Raw genomic sequence first — 24,927 nt, 5'->3', positions numbered from 1 at the left:
TCTGCCACAAAAGGCACAATAGGTCAGCAAAACATGGGTTACAAAACTATTGAAAATGTTACTTAATATTTCTTGTTGGATTTAGAAATGTTCATTTGATTATATATATTATATATATAATATTAATATATAATACATATTATATTTTACATAATATATAATACAATATTCATATATATAATAAAATATTAATACAAAAGTAATTATCCTTTGTGGTCCAGAGTGACTACATTAACTAGAAACATGATTAGATCAGAATGTCCCAACAAGCAGGGTCCAGCTTTAGGGCAGAGCAGCTTCATGCATTGTTCCCATGTGCTCCATAATAGGCAAATGGAATTCCATGTGTGCAGTAATGTGATTAGATCTCAAAAGGCTGCACCTGACTTGATTTCCTGATACTGTTGGATAAGAGTGTTATTATATTAAGTTTTTCTCTTTACTTTTAATACTCAGTCCAACTTTTCAATTTCAGAATTGTGTAATTATACAATAAAATTATTTATTTTTTCTTTATTTCTCCCCAGAAAGAATAACATAAAACAAGGTAAACACACACACACAAATAAATATATAAATAAATAAATAAACTCCCACATTTATTTCTTAATTTATCAATTGATATACCATACCAATTCAACCTGAGGTTTCTAGAGAACTCTCTTAGGCTAATTCTCTCAAAGTCCCTTTGCAGCCTGCACAGTGAAGGCTGCAATAGAATTCTGTCTCTTCACTTCTTCCCAGGCCTTGGAAGGGTCCACTTTGCTTTCAATATCAAACAAAGCATCAGAAATTCCTGGGAATGATTCCCCTACATACTTGTTGTGGCTGGTTGGAGCATAGATGACATGCCTGTCCAGAGAAAATACTTCCTTGTTAATTGCACAAATGACATACAAGAAAGAAACAGGAGCACCATACAATCTTGGATCTCATATTCCTAAATTTATACTTTAAGTAAGCCCTTTGGCAAGCAAACTTGTAAGTTCACTAGTCTCCAAAGACTAGTCTATGAAATATGTATTAACTACTTTTACTTTAAATAGATAGCTCAAAGTTGTTCAGACTAACACTAGTAGCAACAAGGATAAACAACTGCTGATTATCTGGTGTAGATTGTGCTTAATATTCTTCAAGAATTTACTACAATTTTTTGTAAGTCTTTCTTTCTTTTCTAAATTTTTTTATACTGAGGATTGAATCCAAAGGGCTTTTACACGACCCCATATTCCAGCCCTTTTTTATTTTACTTTATTACTATTAGTTTTTATTTTAAAACAGAGCCTCACTTAGTTGCTTAGAGCCTCACTAAGTTGCTCAGTTTGGCCTTGAACTTGTGATTCTCCTGCCTCAGCCTTCCAAATTGCTGGGATTATGGATGTGAGCCACCACACCTGGCCAATTTTTCTAATTCTTAAAAGTGAATTCTACAAAGTTGCTGTTAGTTTCACAGAGGATGAAACTGACTGTAATTAAATTATTTGTATCAATGGGAATAAAAAATAAGTACTGAGTTTTACTACTCCACACTACCCCTGGTCTTATAACACTGCTGTGATCATTAAATTCCCATTTAAAACCAGCCAACCAACTTTTTTCTATTTTTTAAAAAGTCATATTCTAAATGTGACTTAATGCTTAGCTGAAGGCATGAAGAATCATTAAAAACCATTTGTGATGTTTACAAGACCTAGAAAAAAGACTTTCTTTGAAGGGGCTAAGCAAGGTCATGTGCTAGCCCTGAAAGAGGATAAGTTGCCAAGTAACAAGGTAAAGTGTTAAAGAGACACAACCATGCTACCATGGGCAAAAGAGTCACCCTGTTTGGATGATGCCTTTTCTCCCAACTCCTGACTCTTTGACAGTCCCTACAGGGAAAGGTGGTGCCACTTCTGGCTGTTCCATAACATAACCCATTTTGCAGTACTCACAGTATGGGCAACCTGGGGGCAGTGGGTACTTACCAGAAATAAGCACATTTGACAAAAATTATGTGGAAAAAACCTTTAATAACAAATTTAGGTAGTAAATAAATATATATTTATTACATATTAATGCATGTTTATTAAATTTATTATTATCATGCATATATATAAAACAATTATATTTAAAATAGAACAAGGGCTAAAATCATGTAAGAAAATATAAACTTGATTGGAGAGATTTTTGTTTTCTGTTTGTGTCTTTCTGAACCTTTTACATTTCCTAAAGTAAACATTTTTTTTTATAATCAGACACAAAATAATGCTAAAAAGAAAGATATATTACATTATTTGATGTTGAACATTTTTCATATATCTGTGGGATATTCACATGCATATTTTCTTTTGAAACTTATCTATTCTGCTCATTAGCCTATCTTAAATTTGAACTTTTCGGTTATTGAGTTATGATTTTAACGTATTCAGGATATTAATCCCTTGTCAGATGTACAGTTTGTAAACATTTTCTCTCATTATCAGTGTTTTCTTTATGCTGTTGCTTCCTTTGCTGTGTAGAAGTTTTTAAATTTGATGGAATCCCATTTGACTGTTTTTGTTTCATGTGCTTTTTTGGTCTTATCCAAAAAGTACTTGCCCATTCAAAGAGCAAGTATTCTTCTTCATGGTGATGTCCCATTTTTCTAGCACCATGTATTGAAAAAAAATGTTCTTTCCACAATGTTCTTCCTACCATTCTTCATGAGAGTGATCATTTTGATACCCCTAGAATAATGATAAATGACTAGCTGATTCATTAATAATTTTCATTTATTTGCAAATGTCATGTATCTAGTACTAAACTAAGGATTTTTATATATATCACCAACTTTTTTTATTTCTCCAACAAAACCACAAGTAAGATGGTGGTAATAGTAGCACAAATAAGAGCTGGTTTATATAACACTATATGCCAGGTACTCATTAAATCCTCAAAATGAGGTGTATTTTATTTATCTGTATAAGGTGTGTGTAAGGTGTGTTTTATTTATCTATATTTTATACATTAGAAAACTGAATGGTTAGTAGATTAAGAAGCTTATCCATGTTTAAATGGCTAGGAAGTTCTAAGTATTATTAGCTCACACAAATATTCCTATTAAAATATACATAGAAAAATAATCAAGCAAACAAAAAAGTACTAGTTTAGTTGACTTTCTCAATTTTTAAATTAGTAAACAGACACCAAGTGCTTCCAATTATGTAATTTATAAATACATACATGTACACAAGCACTGCTTGTGTGCTTTGGACATTTTTGAATTTAATCAAGAAAAGAAAAAAAAATGTTGTAAAAGAGATTCTGAGTAAACAAACAAAAAATCCTGTAATGATCTTTTGCATTAGAAATGAAAACTTTGTTTGCTGCCATGATCCCAGAACCTAGAATAAAGCATGTACACAGTTGACATTCAATAAATATTTGATAATTAGCTATCCCAAAAGCATTCCTGAATCTTTCTGAACGGAAGAGGAGACTTTAATAGGTATATTTTTGGAAACATATGTTCAGCAAATTGTTATTGAGCATCTACCCACAAGGCAAGCACAGGCAGCGTGTATGGCAAAATACGAGGTAAAAAGCTTCAAAAGGCAGAGTTCTGCCCTTAAGAAACTTTTAAAAAGAAAAACCACTTGGATAATTTATGTAGTTTCATATCTTTCATTATTTGTATTATTTCATATTTTTATTAAAATGTCTAGAGCCTGAATCTGATATGGAAATTTATCTTCAAGTGCTAAAGCATCAAGGTCACCATTAGTGGTAATAAGAGTTAAATTAAGTTCCAGGTGGACACATGAAGTGTAGATACACTCATGTACCCAACCTTCCTATCAAAAACAACAAGCACTGCTCTCTGGTTTCCAACATATTCACTGAACTATCCCTAAAATTTTGAGTTTCTGTGTTTAATATGACATTGATATCCTCTTTGGTTCTCTCACCCATTGTGGTAGATTTCACCTGCTTCTGAGAATTATGGTGAGAGGCTCATCTAATATCTATGCAGATGGTAGATTCTTTTATTTGTAATAAAATCTCTACTCCTGACAAAAGAATATTGTTTTCCTTTGTGTATATGGGTCTTTAGACACACACTCTAATACTCCCAGTCTTGCAAGAAGTTTGCATATTTATGGGTATTTAGAGGAATTATGGAATTATTTCTTCACACAATAACCTACATGCCTGTATTCCTTGCATTCACAATTGCATGAAGGTTACAATGCTATTATTCAATGTACACCATTTCCAGAGTTAGAATATTCTTTACTTCCTTTGTAGCTCTAAAAGTTCCTATTGATAAAAGTCATAAGATTCATTCATCATCCTAGATCACTAATATGACATTTGCCAACTCATTCATACCCATATCTGATCTGAACATCCTCTGTTTCTGCATTTACTCCAGAACATATAATAAGAAAAAAAAAGTTTATTTTGGTGCATATGGATTTTTTTGAAATAGAGGGAAAAGTGAAAAGTGGGCAGATAAGAACAAAACAGCAAAATCCATGAATGTCAGCCAAATGAGTTTGAATTTGTTCTGTATACATTGGGAGACACTGTTGCCATTTGGTAAGGGGGATGATGTGCAAAAACAGAGCACAGAAAGATTTATATGGAAGTGTTGTGCCGCATAAAATTGTTTTTGGAGAGATTAGAAGTAGTGTCCCAATGCAAATGGTATGGCTAACTACCTAGAGCTTACTCTAAATGTAAAAATAAGTTAGAGTTAATCTCTGTAGATATGATAAGAAAGCAAATAAGGTCACAAATATTTCAACACTAGGAGTATGATCTGGAGGAGGAAAAATTTACCCTGAGCTAAAAGGTTTCTTTCCATTGAACAACAACTGTTCATGCATGCCTAAGAATATTTATGACATACAATATGGATGCATAGGAGCACAAATATACAAATAATTCATGCAGTAATAAGACTAAAATCACTAAAAATTTAGATGAGAAAAACATGAAGTGTTCAAGTGCAGTCCAATGAATAAAGAAGATGAAGTAAAATATCTTTCAGAAAGCAGATCCCACTGGACCTGACAACCTCACATTTTAATCACAACAAATGATTCTGATTACTATAAGGAAAGAGAACAGGAAAAGATGGAGCTCTGAAAAAAGATTAGTTTCTACATGTTTTGCCCAAAATAGCAGTTAGATACCCATCCAACTACTCATCATTTTATTTTCTAGTAGCTAACCTCTCCATTTATATATCTAAGTTCTTTTTTTCCTAACCCCTGTAATCTTCCATTTTAATTGGAAAAAGTTGACAAATTATTCCTTTCAAAATTTGTAATCTGGGTGTCACTCAATTTGGAGTGAAAGTGTGAATTCCCACTTTGGGGCAAAGAAAAAAATCTCTACCATTTTCTTTGGATTGAACTTCACTATGGGAGAGAAGATAACACAGGTGAAAGAAATATTTCTTGTGCTAAGAAAATACCTGTAGAATGGTGAAAGATTACTGAATCCACTCCTGAAAATAAAGAATAAGAGAGGGTAGAATACAAAGAGTGTTGATCTACATCATTTCAAGAAGAATCAGGAGTTTTGTCCCAAATTTTTATCAACTATTACCTATGGAAAAAAAACATATATATATATATATATATATATATGAAGCTGGAGAGTGGAGTATCTCTATTTTCTGATCATCGTGTGAGCCACTTCCCTCTGCCACACTGTTCCACCATGATGTTCTGCCTCACCTCAAGCCCGGAGGAGGAATGGAGCCAGCTTCTATGACACCTCTAAAACTGTGAGTCCTCAAATAAACTTTTCCTCCTCTATAGTAGTTCTGGTCTGATCCTTTAGTCATAGCAGTGAAAAATCTGACTAAAACAGAAATTGGTACCAGGGGTGGGGCTATTGCTGTGATTAACCTTTGGTTGGAAGACTTTTGAAACGTTTGGAAGCACAAGCTGGAGATGCTTTAGTTAGAAGACCAGAATGCCAATAGGACCATGGACTGTGAAAAAAGGGGTCATGAGGCTTCAGAGGAGGACTCCTGGAATTCGGACTAGGGGCCATTCCTGTTATGTTTTGGATGAGAATTTTTCCGCATTGTGCCCTGTCCTGAGACTTTCTGTGAAGCTGATTTTAAAAGTGATAGATTTTTTTTTAATCTGGCATAAGAAATATCTAGGCAGCATAGCATTCAGGCTTAGCATTCAGGTGGTGGCATGGATTTTGCTGGCAGCTTTTAGCCAAATGTATTATTGTAATCAGGAGCAGAAAGCAGAGCAGAAAGATTTGAAAAACTTGGACTGAAAAATTGGGAAAACTGGGGCTATGGAAGTTGCAATTGTTAAAGACATTAAGGCTACTAAAGAAAAGACAAAGACTCTGGCCAGAGACAATGAGAAAGATGGCTTGAGGACATCTCAGAAGCTGGGAAAACCACACCCATCTCAGATTCAAGAGAGTAAAAGTGAAATTTCTCTTAAAAAGAGATACATGGGGTACCCTTCTTGCACAAGGGGGCCTAGGAAGTTTTTTCAACATTCTCAGCCACACAGGCACTCAGAGGCTCATGCAGCCATGGTTGCTGATGAAGATGTCAGCAGACATTGGCATCAACCATGTGTTCTGGTCGTACAGGAATGCAGGATGCTGGAGTTAGGGAGTCATGAAGGCTTTGAGATTTCAAACAAAGGCACAAGAGGCCAGGCAAAGTGCCTTAGGGTCAGAGTCCCTGTGGGCAGTCCCTGAGAGGGCAAGGTGTGGAGATGTGAAGGGGAAGCCAAAGATGCAGTGGAGAACCCTGAGATTAAGAAATAGCAGTAACATGGGACTTGTCCTAGGAAAGCTGTAGGAATAGAGCAGAGACAAACTAAAAGAAAGGCCACTCCTACAGCCTACAACATGGGAACAAATTTTTACTCCTCACACTTCAGATAGAGCCCTAATAACCGGAGTATACAAAGAACTCAAAAAATTAAACAATAAGAAAACAAATAACCCAATCAACAAATGGGCCAAAGACCTGAACAGACACTTCTCAGAGGAGGACATACAATCAATCAACAAGTACATGAAAAAATGCTCACCATCTCTAGCAGTCAGAGAAATGCAAATCAAAACCTAAGATACCATCTCACTCCAGTAAGATTGGCAGCCATTACGAAGTCAAACAACAATAAGTGCTGGCCAGGATGTGGGGAAAAGGGTACACTTGTACATTGTTGGTGGGACTGCAAATTGGTGCAGCCAATTTGGAAAGCAGTATGGAGATTTCTTGGAAAGCTGGGAATGGAACCACCATTTGACCCAGCTATCCCCCTTCTGGGTCTATTCCCTAAAGACCTAAAAAGAGCATGCTACAGGGACACTGCTACATCGATGTTCATAGCAGCACAATTCACAATAGGAAGACTGTGGAACCAACCTAGATGCCCTTCAATAGACGAATGGATAAAAAAAATGTGGCATTTATACACAATGGAGTATTACTCTGCATTAAGAAATGACAAAATCATAGAATTTGGAGGGAAATGGATGGCATTAGAGCAGATTATGCTAAGCGAAGCTAGCCAAGCCCTAAAAAACAAATGCCAAATGTCTTCTTTGATATAAGGAGAGTAATTAAGAACAGACTAGGGAAGAAGAGCACAAGAAGAAGACCATCATTAAACAGGGTTGAGAGGTGGGAGGGAAAAGGAGAGAGAAGGGAAATAGCATGGAAATGGAACGAGACCCTCAGGTTTATACAAAATTACATACAAGAGGAAGTGAGGGGAAAGGGAAAAATAATACAAGGGGGAGGAATGAATTGCAGTAGTGGGGGTAGAGAGAGAAGAGGGGAGGGGAGGGGGGACAGTAGAGGATAGGAAAGGCAGCAGAATACAACAGACACTAGGATGGCAATATGTAAAGCAATGGAAGTGAAACTGATGTGATTCTGCAATCTGTATACGGGGCAATATGGGAGTGCATAACCCACTTGAATCAAAATGTGAAATATGAAATATCAAGAACTATGTAATGGAGGGGTAAGACAAGATAATACAAATGGAAGAAATGATTTACAGTAGAAGGGGTAGAGAGAAAAGGGGAGGGGAGGGGAGGGGAGGGGGGATAGTAGAGAATAGGACTGACAGCAGAATACATCAGACACTAGAAAGGCAATATGTCAATCAATGGAAGGGTAACTGATGTGATACAGCAATCTGTATACGGGGTAAAGTTGGGAGTTCATAACCCGCTTGAATCAAACTGTGAAATATGATGTATTAAGAACTGTGTAAGGTTTTGAACGACCAACAATAAAAAAATAAATTAAAAAAAAAATTCCCATTTAAAACCAGCCAACCAACTTTTTTCTATTTTTTAAAAAGTCATATTCTAAATGTGACTTAATGCTTAGCTGAAGGCATGAAGAATCATTAAAAACCATTTGTGATGTTTACAAGACCTAGAAAGAAGACTTTCTTTGAAGGGGCTAAGCAAGGTCATGTGCTAGCCCTGAAAGAGGATAAGTTGCAAAGTAACAAGGTAAAGTGTTAAAGAGACACAACCATGCTACCATGGGCAAAAGAGTCACCCTGTTTGGATGATGCCTTTTCTCCCAACTCCTGACCCTTTGACAGTCCCTACAGGGAAAGGTGGTGCCACTTCTGGCTGTTCCATAACATAACCCATTTTGCAGTACTCACAGTATAGGCAACCTGGGGGCAGTGGGTACTTACCAGAAATAAGCACATTTGACAAAAATTAGGTGGAAAAACCTTTAATAACAAATTTAGGGAGTAAATAAATATATATTTATTACATATTAATGCATGTTTATTAAATTTATTATCATCATGCATATATATAAAACAATTATATTTAAAATAGAACAAGGGCTAAAATCGTGTAAGAAAATACAAACTTGATTGGAGAGATTTTTGTTTTCTGTTTGTGTCTTTCTGATCCTTTTACATTTCCTAAAGTAAACATTTTTTTTTATAATCAGACACAAAAAAAATGCTAAAAAGAAAGATATATAAGAATCATATTACATTATTTGGAACCCCAATATAGTATATTTGACACTAAATATATTTTGAAATATTCTATTAGCTTGCAAGAAATCAATTTTTATATTTTCTTCCACAGTGCACAACATTTTTAAAATGTGATATTAAAGTGAAGAGTCATATTTTCTTTCTTACCTATAAAAAGGCCTGTCTGGTAACCTTAAAGGATCAATGAATGCCTGATCCAGAAACATCAGCTGATCATTCATAATCCTCAATAATATTAGGCTAAAAAGAAAATTAGTATAGGTATAAGTGAATGAAATTGTATTACCCAGCAAGCAAAAATATTTAAAATTCCTATAATGTGCAAATTAATAACCACAACAGTTAATAATCATATTTTTGATATCTTGTAAAATTCTATTTTGCTGAGACTTATGAAACTATGGAAGCAGTGACTTGTGCCAAAGGAAACATTTGATAGTAATTTTTATGTAAGTGTAAATCTAAGAAAATGAATTTGGGAAGGCTTTTTTCACCTTAGGAATCTTAATTATCTACTTTGGAAGTCATATCAATATTTAAATGAGACAATTTTTAAATGTTTTGTAAGGTGCCAGGCAAATTATAAATATTTTTTTAAGTGACAACTCCTGACATTTTCTTGTTATTAAGGATAAACCTTCATAAGCATAAGAGATGGTGTCTTTGTGTTCTTTCAAAGGTAGTGGAAAGCCTACAATGTATCCAACAATACCACAGAATTTGCATTGCAAACGCTGGTGGTATGGTTGTTCTTGTAATAAAAATGATTCAGCATAATCAAAATTAATCTAACAGACCTAAAAAGTTTCACAATGAGTTTTGAATTCAATATATTCCTTGTGTCATAATTTAATTAACAATCTAGAAAAGGAATAATTGTTTTATTCATTGGTTTAATTTGCTCTTAATATTTATGTTGTTTTTAACAATAAGGACACTTAGTAATCACTGTTCTGAATGCTAACATAATACATTATTTTTAATCTTCAGGCCAATCCTTCATGTTGGAAAGATACTACCTCCATTTTTTTTAAATATAATTTTCTAATTGACTTTACTTACTTAATTAAATTGGGGATTAATCAATTGAAGATTGATCCTAGGGGTACTTAGCCACTAAGCCAAATCCCCCAGCCCTCTTAATTCTACTTTATTTGAAATTTTTAGACAGGGTCTGCTGAGAGCCATTGCCAAGTAGGAATGACACATCGTAATCCTTTCCAGCATATCCCATGTTAAATGGACTTGCCTTGGAAATTTGCTGTGACCTTGCTTGTGTGTTTGAGAAAGGTGACCCTGCTCAATGACCAGGGTGGATCCAGGATTAGGGTGTATCCTGCAGGAAGTATCCCCATCCTTGGGTTTAGGGCATGACAATAGGGGTTTTAGGAAAGGTGGAGGTTGAAGATTATTCCTGCTGGGAGTAGGGCTTGCCTGCTGCCTGAGTTCCCACTGAGTTCTCATGGAGAGAAAGTATTTAGGACTTGAATTCTGTGGGGGATGGGGATTGCCCCTGAACCCATGTGGAGGCGGTGTGAGATGGGGAATAAAGAATTGCTGTTTGAACCTACAAAGCTGTGTGGTGGCTCCTGATTCTGTGCCAAGCCAAGACATTGGCATTTGGCAAGGGTCTCACTAAATTACTTAGGGCATCATTAAGTTACTGAGGCTGGTCTTGAACTGATGATCCTTCTGTCTCATCCTCCTGAGTTGCTAGGATTACAGGTGTGTATCACTGTGCCCAGCAATAGCTCCACTTTATAAATGACAGAACTAAGAATCAATAGCTTATCAAGTTGCCCAAATTTGCAAATAGAAAGCTGTTGAGTGAAATAGGAGGTCAACAATGTTGTCCTATTGGCTGCACTATGTAAACAAAACAAAAATAGAAATAACTAAGATCTCATAATTTAGATTTAAGTTATTTTCAACATTTATTTTTTATCATAATGAATTAAGTACTTTTAAAAGTATAAAGGAGGCATAAAATTTATCTATAAGCAGACCATATAAACAAAGGGGATTAGAGTGAAATATAATTTCAATATGAAGTTACAGGTTTCTCCATCAAATTCACAAAGTATTGCTGTAAATGCAAGAGGTCATGTGGATCCACACAGGTAAGTACACAAACACACACATTCACTTCTTTTTATTTCTCCTTCTCTCTTTCTCTCCTTTCCTCTTACCCAACTATATTTCTCTCTCTTGTCTCCATCTCCATCTCCATCTCCATCTCTATCTCTATTTCTATCTCTCCCTTTCTCTGTCTGGATTTCTCATCTTGTAGCTACCACTAAGTCTTCATAGGTTCTTTGTATACTACCTGAATTCAACTTGGAGTAACCCTGGGTTGCTAATACTCAAGACAGCTAAGTAAACAGTCTTTTCACTCCTGGAGCATGCCAGCCTCTCCAGGGAGGATCAGAGAATTATATATTTTAAGGTGGACTATTTTGTAAACCTGAAGGTACTAGAGTCAACACCTCATGTTCTCTGATGAGCAAAAACATTGATGTAAGAAAAGCAGGGCCAGAAGTGTCTTTTTAGATTTCAAAGTTTCAGTCTAGAAACTCAACATGCACTTTATTTCCTTATTTGACATTTACTGTTATTGTATGCAACATACAGGTGTTCCAGGATTCCTGAACATCAAAGAAAGACACACACTATATCTTAATTATCATATAAAGGGGACAGGCACAAATAGAAATACTCAAGGATAGTCAAGCTGAGTTCCATCAGAAAACATAATTCAAGCCATGAGGCAGTCTGTTAGAGGAAGAAGGAAACATCATTTGTTTTAAAGATAGAAAAATCAGTTTTGTAGAATACATGGTGTTTGGGATCCCCTTAAAAACGCATTTCTCTTATTTTTATACATAAAAATCTTGGATAAAAATATAAAGGATAAAAAATCTTCTCCCTATATAGTAGTATATATATATAACACAATTATTATACTAATTGCTTTATTCCCCTGAAGTTTTTCTGTTTGGTCAAAAAATTAACCTACATAATTTTTATGTTTTTGGTTTAACTCACATGTTATTATATTCACATACATAATATTTGCAATACTCATTTTTGCTTTGCTTTTTGTATGTCTGGTGTTGGGGAATGATTATTTTTAATGGTTATAAAATGTTCAAATTGGTAGAGATCTTTCAGTAAATTCTTCCCCTACTGTACATTAGGTTGCTTTTATTTATTTGATATTATAATTTTATAATTCTTATCTTTCTCTAGGTAATATCTTTTTTAATCAAAACTTGAAACAATATCCTTAAAAAAAATAAGTGGAAATACTAAGTTAAAGTATAAGAACTCTATGCTGAGTCTTGAAATTTGCATAGTTTGCATAGTTGATAGTGTTTTAGTATTGTCACATTATCAACTTTAAAATTTTGTTCAAATTGTTTTACATTTGTGATTTTACATAGGATTAATCCTAATGTTTATCATATATAAATTTCATATATATAATGTTTAATATAAATAATGGTTTCAAATTAATTCATATTCTGGATAAATTGAATTTTACCAGCTGGAGGTGCAGATGAGGATTTCTGCATGGGGGTAATAACTTCAAGAAGAGGTAGAAAGAAGGTATGTTTTTGGAAATAAGAGAATTTGGTTGAAGTGTAATACACAGACAATGAAAGAGCAAGAGATTAAAACAAACAAAAAAAAGAGCTGGGATAACACATGGAGGACCCTTCAGTGTTTAGGTGGTATGTTGTACCTCCTCAGCTGGTGGCAAGAAGACACTGGCATCTCTGAGCAGCACAGTTAACTAAGCAATGTCAGAGATAGGTCTTCAGGAGGTAGGCAACCCTGCAGAGGGTGCTGTAGAGTAGACACAAACACAGTCAAAATGTCCCAAAGATGCTTTTGTAACCAAGATGTCAACTTGTATTATCTGTTAATTATATCCATTATATACATAAAAAATGTAGAACTTACTTGCTTTTGTCTAAATCTTGAAGTCTCTTGCTGAACTTAGAAGCAATTTCTGTAAAATTCTATACTGCAGAAAACAGTGCATCTGAAATAGAAGTTGGAAACATCAAAAGTTTTAAGAATGTAATCTCTAAAGATATTGTTACATAGGTAAAAAAATGAGAATACAGAAGATCATCCTCTTTTTTGTCTTACAAGGTATATGAGCAGTCATGACACGAAAAGTACATGTGCACAAGTAAACAGAATACTTCATCATGTAGAATAAAAATTTAAAAAATAAATGTCCTAAGGAAGGTCATTGCATTTCAGAAATTACTGGAAACATACAAATAATGACATTGGAAAGAGGACGAGCAACATACCAAATGATACACTGTATGTTTTCATTTCCTGTGGATGTTTTATTGAAATATTATAGATTTTGTCAGCATACATTTTAAAACTACAGCATAATCTCGACAGTCAAAAGGAAGCACTATGGAATTGGCCAATTCAAACACCATCCCTCCTCAAACCTGGGCTACAGTGAGGTGATATTTAAACGCTGGATCATAAAATTTTTCCACCAACTCATATGTTTCATAGACACTATGATACAATGGATAGCTGCTGAATTTGTGTGTTTTCTACAAAAGAAACACATATCTCTTGTAAGATAGCTTATAATAAAATACATAGCACTTTATTTACTGTTAATGTTTGACTAATAATAAATAAAAGGAAGTACTTAAATATCTCAATGTGCTACTTAATATGGGTCTACTATTACAGTATTTAAACTTACTCTAGGCTTGTACTAAGTAAAATATGTGCATGTGTGACATAAACAATATTATAAAAATATTCTTTTGGAGTCAACTTACAGACTTGTCTTTAATCATAGCAGAGATGTGAAAATGTTTTAGGAGACTTAGGAAAAGTCAAGAAAAGTGTTGCATTTGAATAAAAATAATTTAAGAAGACTGAACTATTAGAAGTAAGTAAATAAACATGACAATATTATGTAGGGAAATATGTGGGATTTTTTTAAAGACTGAAATTCTATTAAAAAATTATTCTCTGAGGAACACTATGTAGAAAAGTAGACTGTTCATGCAGTGAGGGGTTCAGAAGTAAATGCAGAATCTCACTATGGAGAGGAAGGGATGGTCAGACAGGTATAAGGAAAGTCAACAGTATAAGAAAAAGCCAAGAAGGAAGGACTTTTCATCTAGGCACAGTGGTGCATGCCTGTAATCCCAGCAACTTGGAAGGCTGAGGCAATAGGATCATAAGTTCAAGGCTAGCCTGGGCAACTTAGGGAGATGCTACCTCAAACTAAAAATTGTAAAAAAGGGACTGGGAATGCAGTTCAGTGGTAAAATCCCATGGGTTCTAGCTCTCAGTATATTTAAAAAAAAAGAAAGAAAGAAAGAAAGAAAGAAAGAAAGAAAGAAAGAAAGAAAGAAAGAAAGAAAGAAAGAAAAAAAGAGAGAAGAAAGAAAAAGAAAAGAAAAACTTTTCAAACTGCTGATTTATGCCTTTTGATCATTTTCCAAAGTGCTTGAATTTTTGATATTGATCATTTATTTGTTGTTGATAATTTATAAAGATGGAGGTAGATACATATTAAAAAGTAAAAGTTGAAAGAATTTTCACCTGACAAATAGAATCAAGTGGGACAAGTACCAAACTGATATAAGAAGCTACTAGTTTTAGTTATGAGGTTTTATAAACTATGCATCTATGTTATTTTGATAAAAATAAAAATATAAACTTATAGTAGTAGCAACAACAAAAGGAATGGCATATGACTCATATCTTCATTGTGCATTATGTCACTTGTTTTTTAAAGATTAATCTAATAATTGGATCTATAAGAGATAAAAATAGAAATGTTTATATAGGTATTTATATGGATTAATTTTGAATGATATTAAAAGTAAAGATATTATGTCATGTGCATATAGCTGCATTCCACCTTTATGTTCTACAAAGCACCAATTTTAACAAAATGATAAATAAATAGAAGGATGGTCATTAGACTAGAAGAAGTGAAAAGGGAAAGGAGCAGTGGAGGGCAAGAAGAAGCATTGGGGACGGAAATGGAACAAATTATATTCCATGCCTCTATGACTATATCAAAATGAACCCAAATATTACATATAACTATAATTTACTAATATAAACATTTTAAGAGACAATTCCTATATGATTTAAATGAATTTATGAATGCAATACCACCAAATAAAATAGAAAAAATATTTAATATAACATAAAGAAGTTTGCAGTCAGGAGTACTAGGGCCAGGGTCAATGAACAAGGGCTCAGACATCAGATGCAGGACCCATCCCACATAGGACCAGTACTTCCAAGCCCTACCATGTCTCCTTTCTGCCTTCATATTCCTCACTTCTTTTAATGCTTGAGCCACTTTTTGAAGTCAAAATTATTTGTTTGGCTAAAATAGATTCATAAATAATCTTGAAGAATTTAGGGAAAGACAATTACCCAATCTTTAGTATATCGTGCTCTGCCTGAAGCAATTTCGAGTCTTTGGAAGAACACCTCAAAATCATTACCACACCACAATTTACTAATCCTTTTAGGGAGAAAAAACAGAATTATTTTAGAATAATTTTTTATCAATTTTAGATTAAAGATCAATTAAACTAAACTCCCTCCCTATTATGACACTCTTAAACATGCAGAAAATAATGAGAGAAACATTAATTTGATCCTAAAATATTCAGTTTTATGGCTAGTTTATAAGTTCCTTTTAAAAAACATTCCTGAAATTTAAAAATATTTTCCTTTACATTATTTCATTTAACATCTGTATTTGTGGTATGTGATAAAGTGAAATAAGTAACCAGTTTTTTCAGGTAATTCAGATGTAAATTATTTCCTTATTACTTTAAATTATACATGTTGGTGATATCAACATTCTCAAACAACTGAGATAGTTCTTTTCCCTTGCTTGTGAGGATACAACCAATGCAGAAGTAATGCTTGTGTTCAATATTAGAGTAACCAAAGTATCTGTTAACTGTGTGGTGTTCAGAAAAAAGACAAGTGAAGAGGTGATAGAAATATGATGAGAATTACTTTTTACCATTATCTCTATTTTAACTTTATATTATGTACCATATGCAAGTACTCCTTCTAATAACACTCATTTTTTGGTAGCCGACACCTACATCGAAATATTGGATTTGAGACTCTTAAGCATTTGTTTTATCTGATCTTAGAGCATTTTGAAATTTAATTTTTAAATTTATGATTGAAAGAAAATATTCTGATATTTTCTAAACAATCCCAGTCCAAAAATCAAATCGAGCAGAAAGCTGGGTTGCTGTTTTGTTTACCTGGGCATGCCACTGAACTCAGGTGAAGGACTCTTTTTATTCCAGTTCTCATAAAGAGATTTGCCTTTAAAACCTTCATCAGGACTTTGAAGCTACACAAATTAATGGAAGAAAGGGAAATACTTTAAAAAATAGATGCAGTAAAACTTACATGTCTGTTGTTAACCAGGGAGTTAATTATAGTTACACAAAACAAGAAATGCAATCTTTATGTTAGCAGTCCTTAAAAACTGTGGGGTTGGGGTGTCACCCAGGGGTGCAGCAAATGAATAAATAAATGAATTACAATAATGAATTTCTGACATTAAACAGAAATTTTCATGTTATTATGTATGGGAATCACTACATTAAGAAAAATCCATAAGGTGCATAGAAAAGAAGACCACATCAAACTATTATCAAACCATTTTTTTTAGAAAATGTATAATTTTGTTTTGTCTACTTTCGAAATTGGGCTAGGTGAATCTCAAAAACATATATTTTCCTTTTTCTTAGAAAAGGAAAATAAAAAGAAGTGAACAGGTTAAGGGAATATATTCTTTTTTAATATTTATATTTTTAGTTATAGGAGGACACAATATCTGCATTTTATTTTTATGTGGGGCTGAGGATCAAAAACAGCACCTCATGCATGCAAGGTGAGTGCTTTCACTCTGAGCCACAATCCCAGCCCCCAGAATGTATTCTTTTTAGGACTTCTTCTTGTCAGAAAGATTATCAAAGCCATTAAGTAATATATGTATATATGCATATAAAGTTTAATATAAATATTTCATTTAACCAATTATTTGTGTCATTCTGTTAAACATTAAACTCATTTTCTGGTTTCATAAATGAGAAAAATATTCTCATGAATATAAACATGACCTATTTTACAATTCTACATTTTTATGGAATTGTAAACCCAGAATATTACACGTTGTACCAAAATCAGGCAGCAAACTAAACTAACATTGTCCAGTTATTTACAGATCATTGAACAATAATGGTATAAGGTGTTTGTATTTTCTATTAATGAGAGTCAAATGAACTAATTTTCAACAAGTGCAATTCAGATACCTTTTGGAGCACCTACATTTTTTAAGAGCTTTGTAAATGCCAGGGATTCATAGACCAATAAGGCACATAACAAACTTTCTACAGTAGGGGTAGCCAGGAAAATGTAGAAATCAGTATCCTATGTGCTATAAGAGACACATATGCAAAAGTTTATAGAAACACAAGTTAAATTTATAAAACATGAAACGCAATTATTTCACTCAAGCTTATAATTTAATATCAAACTTCACATAAGGAATAGGTTAACTCCATTAGCCAAAGGGAGGGATATATATGTGTATGTATATATATATATATATATATATATATATATATATATATTAAACAGTGTAAAAATATACCACCAAGTAGTTAGTTTACCAGGAAAGTTTGAAATACTACAAATTATTCTCCCAAAACAAATAAGAAAATTAAAATTTTTAAGCACCACATACTTCAAACTTGACCTATAGAGCAACATTTTTGCAATTATAACCAGAGACCACAAATTCAGTTAGCAAACAAAAATAACTGCAGGGTTTCCTTAGCATGTATTGTGAATTGCTTGAATAGGGGAAATTTATGAAATACCAGGTCTCAGATACTTAAATATTGTATGTTGTGTGGTAATTTATAAAACTCCAGCCAAACAATGGGGCTCATAAATGCTAGACTAATAAATGTTTTCAAATTGATTTTTCAATTTCAATAGAAGTTATATGGTTAAATTTCATGCTTTTGAAACCGAAGCTTAATGACATGTATTATAACTTATAATTCCTCCTGAAAAATTGTTTTTCTTGGAAATTACATTGTTTATTTCTGATTCTATTCAGTGAACAGGTTTTCTGTTGTCCTTATTGTTTTCTTTCCATTCACTTCAGACAATTAGCAGAAACAAAAATCTGTCATGCCAAACCCCCTTCATTCTTACTAACTTGGATTAGGACCAGAGTTATGGAGTATAAAGGTTAAAGAGATTCCTGTCCTACATATATATATATATATATATATATATATATATATATATATATATATATTTTTTTTTTTTTCTTTTTACTTCTTTTGTTAGATTGTATACCAAGCTATACATCAGTGGTGTACAATCAACTCTTAAGGTGTAGTTTCCTTAAAGACAGAAAAATGATACATTGGTTTTCATTTAATTTCTCTCAGTTGTTTACTCAAAGACCACTGCTAACTTCCTACATGGAAATGATCCTTTCAAAAACTAAATTTATTTATTTCAAACTCTTGAATGGCTCCTGATCTCACTCCCTAAAACCCATTATCTTCCTCATGTCCCCCATCATGGTGTATGAAACAACCCACATCATATCTCCAAGTTTTTATTTTCCATTCTGCCAAGAATATTCCCTTGGGGCCTTTGCACACAGCATTTCTCAGTCCATACTACTTATTCTTCCTCTAGTAAGATGCTACATTTTCTGAGAGATATCCTATGGCCATCTTATCTGAAACAGCATGCTCCTTCCACTCCCTATCCTGGCTACATTCTTCCTCTCTGACATTGGTTTATTTTTCCCCTAAATTCCTCACCTATCTAATATAATAAATAGTTGTCTTTTTGTTATTTGCCCTCATGGCTTGAATTATGTTTTCTGATGGAACTCAGCTTGACTATCCTTGAGTATTTCTATTTGTGCCTGTCCCCTTTATATGATAATTAAGATATAGTGTGTGTCTTTCTTTGATGTTCAGGAATCCTGGAACACCTGTATGTTGCATATAATAACAGTAAATGTCAAATAAGGAAATAAAGTGCATGTTGAGTTTCTAGATTGAAACTTTGAAATCTAAAAAGACACTTAGGTTTTGCAAAGAGACACTTTAACTGAAACAATTATTTTATTAAATAATATTTTGTTTTACAATAACATCTCAATTAAAAAAAAACATTGATTTATTTTTCTACTGGTGTTTAAAGTTTGAAATATCTGATTGATTTTGATTCCTTGCTTTTCTGTTACTTCTTTCTTCTTTTTTTTTTTTTTTTTTCTCCTTTTTTGGTACTCCTCACCACTGAACCGACAGTGAAAACCATTATATGGCATGGTGGTACACGCATTTGACCTCAGCTATGGAAATGTAGTTCAGTGGTAGGGTATCATCAAAGTATTAAAGAAATAAGCCTTCTCAGACCTACACTAAATTTGGGGTAAATTTTTTCTACTCATTTAAAGAAATATTTAGTTAACCAAACCAGACCTGCGGCAGAATTAACTTTAGGACTTTCTTTTGTTATAAACTGAAAAGGAGCTTGGCAGTTTGATAAATGTAAACTTTCAAGCTCATCCATTTTGTGTTTCTTTCGCATCTACCAAAGATCTATTATTTATAAAACCCAAGTGTCATAGGTAATTGCTAAAGAGAAAGATTTGCCCTAAATCTCATGGATTGAATTTTTAAAAATTTCAGATGAGAAAATGATAAGATACACACACAAACACACACACTCACACACACACACACACACACACATGAACACAGCCATATTGTACTAAGAATGATGAAATAATAGAAATCAGAATGTTAGAAGAATAATGAATGATTCTACTTCCAATAAATCTTCAGAATTACTCTTCAGTGTTTTTCTTTTTCTCAAGTATTTTTCTTGTTCTCAATTGTTTGATTATTTTTTGTTTGTTCAGGGTATTGGAAACTGGTCCCAGTGGTGCTTTGCAACTGGGTTATATCTCCAGCCTCTTAAAGTTATTTATTTTGAGACCAGGTCTTACTAGGTTGCTTACAATCTCACAAAATTCTGAGTCTGGCATCAAACTTGCAATTCTCTGTCTCAGTCTATTGAGTTGATGGAATTAAAGGTGTGTAGCACCAAACCAATCTCTAGTCCTCAGTCTTAAGTAACACCCTGGTTTCAAGTTCTTAGAGATGGAAAATATTAATGAGAAGCTTAATTAAGTTCTTCTATACTTGATTTTTCTGAGTTAATCCCAAGACATAGTTACATTACTAGGTAGTCTTGAGCTCTTTATTCTCTCCAAGCTTAATTGTTTAGAGTTTCTTTTGCTTTTTTTCAAGCTTAATTTCATTTTTGAAAAATTAATTTCTCCCTAATTTTAGCACTTCAGAAAGGTGTTATGAATATTAAAAGAGCCAGGATTAATGCATTACCTGGGGCACAGTAAGCACCCTATAAAGTTTTAGCTGTCATTAAGACAGCAAAAAATCCTAAAAGACTATACAATCATTTATTTACAAATACAAAATTTGTTATAAAATGTATAAAATATATATTGTATAACCATGGAGATCCCTGCAAGTCTTAATTTTGAATACATTTTCTTATTGAATATGGAATTTTGAATTCATTCTGTAAGTCCATTGTTTCATGTATGTAGAAATGACTTGTTGATATATGCACAACTTAGAAGACAATACAACTTATTTAGAGACTGAGATCCTTCAATATTTAAAGAGTTCATTCAAAGCAACAACTTCATTAAAATGGGCAAAGCATATCAAAAATTTCCAACACATAAAAAGATGTTCCATTTGATTCATGAAAGGACTTGAAATTTTCAAACACAGAACAGAGCAGAGCAGGGAGGACAGTGTGAAGGATGAGTTCTGGAGTCGAAGTGCATGCAGAGGGCAGGCAGAATCGCGCCCTTTTGCTGGACCCAGGATTTGATGTCCTGCATCCAAGCCACTTCTATGATGCCACTGTGGCTCAGCGAGCCTATCCGAACCCGCGCGCTGTAAGCTTCGGGTCGGAGAACCCAGTAGAGCTGCCTGCAGGAAAGCACTGCTGCTGGATGGCTCTTCTTGGTTAGAGCTACAGAAGGAAATTTATCAAGGAGCAGCCCTAAATTAGGACCCAGTTCTGTTTGAAAATATGCAAATTATTGTCCATTGTTGGCTTCTGCCATCCACCCACGTTCAACTTCTAAACAATCTTGATTTAAGGGTCTCTGAATCTTAAAATTTACAAGAAACACACAAACAAACAAACAAATAACATCAGGGTTTGAGATAACATTTTCAGGTAACAAGTCCAATATTTTCCTCATTTGTGTATTCGAAGTAGATACCAGTGAAGAGTGTGCCCAGTTGGTTTTAGATGGAAGTGTATCCAGGTGGTTTTAGTTGGAAGACTAAAAGGCCAGTGAAGAGTTCAAAGGAAAGTGAAACAAACCTGAACCTTTATTCTCTCTCTGATCAGTTTTCAGATCCACCTTGGAAGGAACTTGGGTACATTTTCTCAGAAAAGGTGGCCCTTATTTCTTTAGGCAAAATTAAAAGTCAGCTTTCCAAGTTTTGAAAATTCTACATGAACCATCATTGTTTTCACACAAACAATGCAAACACATATTTAGATTTTGCTTTGCAATTAAACAAGAACCAGAAACTAATTCATCATGATTTTTAAAAAATACTGAAAAACAGAACAATAAAATTAAATCCTTTTATTCTCAATACCCCTACAGCCACTTTATAAATACTTTGGGAAAATACAGAGTAGGTTCTTTTTTATTTCCTGCTTTTTTTTTTTCTCCCAATTAAGAGATATTTTCCTACTGAACTACATCCCAAACCTCTATTATTTTAAAATTCAATTATTTTATTTATTGGTACTGAAAATTGAACACAGGGGTGCTTTAAAATTGAGCTACATTCCCAGGCTTGTGTGTGTGTAATATATATATTATACATATATATTATATATAAAATATATTCTTATTTTTAAATTTGCAGACAGAATTTAGCTAAATTTCTTTGATTCTCACTAACTTGCAGAGGCTGGCCTCAAATTTGTGGTTCTTCTGTCTTGGTCTTCTGAGTGCCTGGGCTTACAGGAATGTGCTACAACTCTTGCTCAGATCTTCTTAATAAAAACAGATTTTCATATTTTAAGGAGGAGTGGATGCTGTTAGAAAATGTGATTTAGAATTGGAAATAAAGTCTTTGTTTTTGAAGAATGTGGACCCCTAGTGCAGCTGTGCTTTTCAAATCCAAGATCATTTCTAGAAAGCACAGTTGTGAAACTTACCAGATCATAAATTGTATATGTACATATGTGTATGCTGGAGAACTAAAAGATCAGGTATGAATTCTCATTCCTTCTAAAACCCTTGCATTCCCACAGCTGAATCTTGGTGAGAAGTATGCCAGGAGGGGAGGCACTCAGATTTAAAGATCAACTTTGGTAGAGTGGGAATATAGTTTTATTCTTTTGAAAACACAATTTCTAAAAATCAGTAAATAAACGAACATTCTCACATTTTTTCCATTGTTCTTTTTTTTTTTTGTAATAATGAGCAAATAACAGGTGTCAAAGTTTTGCACACCTGTAATTTCACCACTTGGGAGACTAAGGCAGGAGGATCTGGAGTTCAAGGCCAGCCTGGGAAACTTAGACTATATAAAAAAACAAATATTAATAATCATAATGTGAAGTATAAATTCAGTTGCCCCACAATGTTCCCTGATCTAGGAATAATCTTGGCCTTTCTCCCACACACTCTTAAGATTAATAAGGCAATGCCAATCTCAATGCGAGCTCTTGCTGGAGGCTTTGGGAAGCATGATCTTAAATGGGAGGGCTGGAGAAATGTCCACTGTTGAGAGAGATCAAAGATATACTTGAATTAAAATTTTAAAAAAAGAAATCAATAACTGTATCACTTTCTACAGGACAGGATAGAATTAAAGCCAAACTGAAGCAAAATATTTCCAAATTTTCCAAAATGCTTGCTAAAACCATAAACTGATAACATTTCTGCTCTATCGTTTCACTAAAAAATAACAATATTCCAAAAAAATTACACATTTAAAGTTGACCTTTGAAGGTTCAATTGTTGTAAAATCAGTGGCTGTTAATGAGAGGAAGTTCTTACAAAAAACAAGATTTTAATGGAGATTAACCAAGATGTTAAATGAGTCTCTATTTGGTCCATACTTAATGGATCACCCATTCAAGCATCTAGCCCAATATTCAAGAAATGCAATCTCTTGGTGGAAGTAGGAATTATTTTAGGGGCAATAGAAAAAAGAAAAAGAAAGAAAACAACTTGAAAGTCTAACTCATTCTTCTCCAGAATTCACAGAGTGCCTTTGGGACTGGCTGGAAGATTTCTGAACTCTGCCAGTATCACATGGAGGCCCTGATCACTTCATATTAGTTGTCATATTATTACTTCTGTAGTAAGTAGTGGTTAGCCCACAGACATATTTCTTAGGTGAGTATACAGAAGAGAATCTCTGACAACTTTATCATATCAAAACAAAGAAATATGTGAATTTTATTTATTAGAAAACTGAACTTGTTTTCTGTGAAGTGATGTAATTTGCTTTCTTAGAAATAATTAGACTGCTATTTTCTTATCTTTGTACAGCCCTTGGAATTAATTTGATGATTAATTTACTTCAATAATTTATGAACTCCATTGTTGTTCCTTTGTAGTACAGTAACCAATTTATATTCTTACCGAAGTGTATCATATTTCCTTTTTTCTCACTTCCCAACAGAATTTATTATAGTTTTTGTTGTTGTTGTTGTCGTCGTTTTGTTTTGTTTTGTTTTGTTTTGTATTCTTGATGATTGCCATTCTCATTGAAGAAATATGTTTGTGGGCTGCTCCTTAATAAATTTCCTTCTTCAGCTCTAACCAAGAAGAGCAGTGGAGCAGCGCTTATCTCCTGCACCGAGCTCTCCTGGGTTTTCCCACATGAAGCTTACAACGCCCGGGCTCGGCTAGGCTCGCTGAGCCACAGTGGCATTACAGCAGCTGTTTGGATGCAGGATGTCAAAATCAAATGCAGCACAGTGTTACATAATCTATTTCAGAAAACTTTTTAGTTTAACCTTATATTTTTATTTGATCGATAAAATCATATAAACTCGTGTAAACATGATACTTTGAAGTACAGTCACATTGGGAAATCACCAAACCTCTCTAATCTATGCATAACCTATTCATCACATAGCTATTTTGTAATAAGAATACTTAACATCCTCCAGGCATGGTGGTGCAGGCCTATAATCACAGCTGCTCAAGAAGCTGAGGCCAGAGAGTCACAACTTCAAAGTCAGCCTCAGTAACACAGTGAGGCTCTAAAGATTGCTCAGTAAGACCTTCCTTGTTTTAAATTTTAAAAAAATGGGGATTTAGATCAGTGGTTCAGTCACACTGGGTTCTATCCCTGGTATGTATGGCTGTATGCATGTATGTATGTATGTATGTATAAATAAATAAATAAATAAATAAATAAATAAATAAATAAATAAACAAATAAATAAATAAACTTGACATCCACTGCAATACTATTTTCCAAACACACAATATATTATTATTAAATATACTCACCATGTTGGACAATGGTTAAATTTTTCATTTATATTAACCAACAAAAATCCTCAATTAAATTGAAAGCAGCACACATTACGTATTCCAGGACACATTAATTTAATCATGAAATTTGAGGGAATGCACCACTTCTTTGTACTAATACAGCATTTATGTATGTACTTGCTTATTTGTTTTTGGTCCTGATAATTGCATCCAGTTAATATCATAACAAGC

The 24,927-nt window shown here is 33.6% G+C and overlaps 1 pseudogene; it reads right to left on the bottom strand.

The window, feature by feature from the left end:
- Positions 1-663: 663 nt before the first annotated feature.
- On the bottom strand, positions 664-24,074 carry LOC120889674 (putative N-acetylated-alpha-linked acidic dipeptidase; annotated as a pseudogene).
- Between the last annotated feature and the right edge of the window lie 853 nt (positions 24,075-24,927).

Source organism: Ictidomys tridecemlineatus, chromosome 4, assembly GCF_052094955.1.
Source record: "Ictidomys tridecemlineatus isolate mIctTri1 chromosome 4, mIctTri1.hap1, whole genome shotgun sequence".
NCBI classification, from domain to species: domain Eukaryota; kingdom Metazoa; phylum Chordata; class Mammalia; order Rodentia; family Sciuridae; genus Ictidomys; species Ictidomys tridecemlineatus.
Note: the sequence above shows the minus strand (reverse complement) of the source record. Positions and strands in the feature narration are given on the sequence as shown.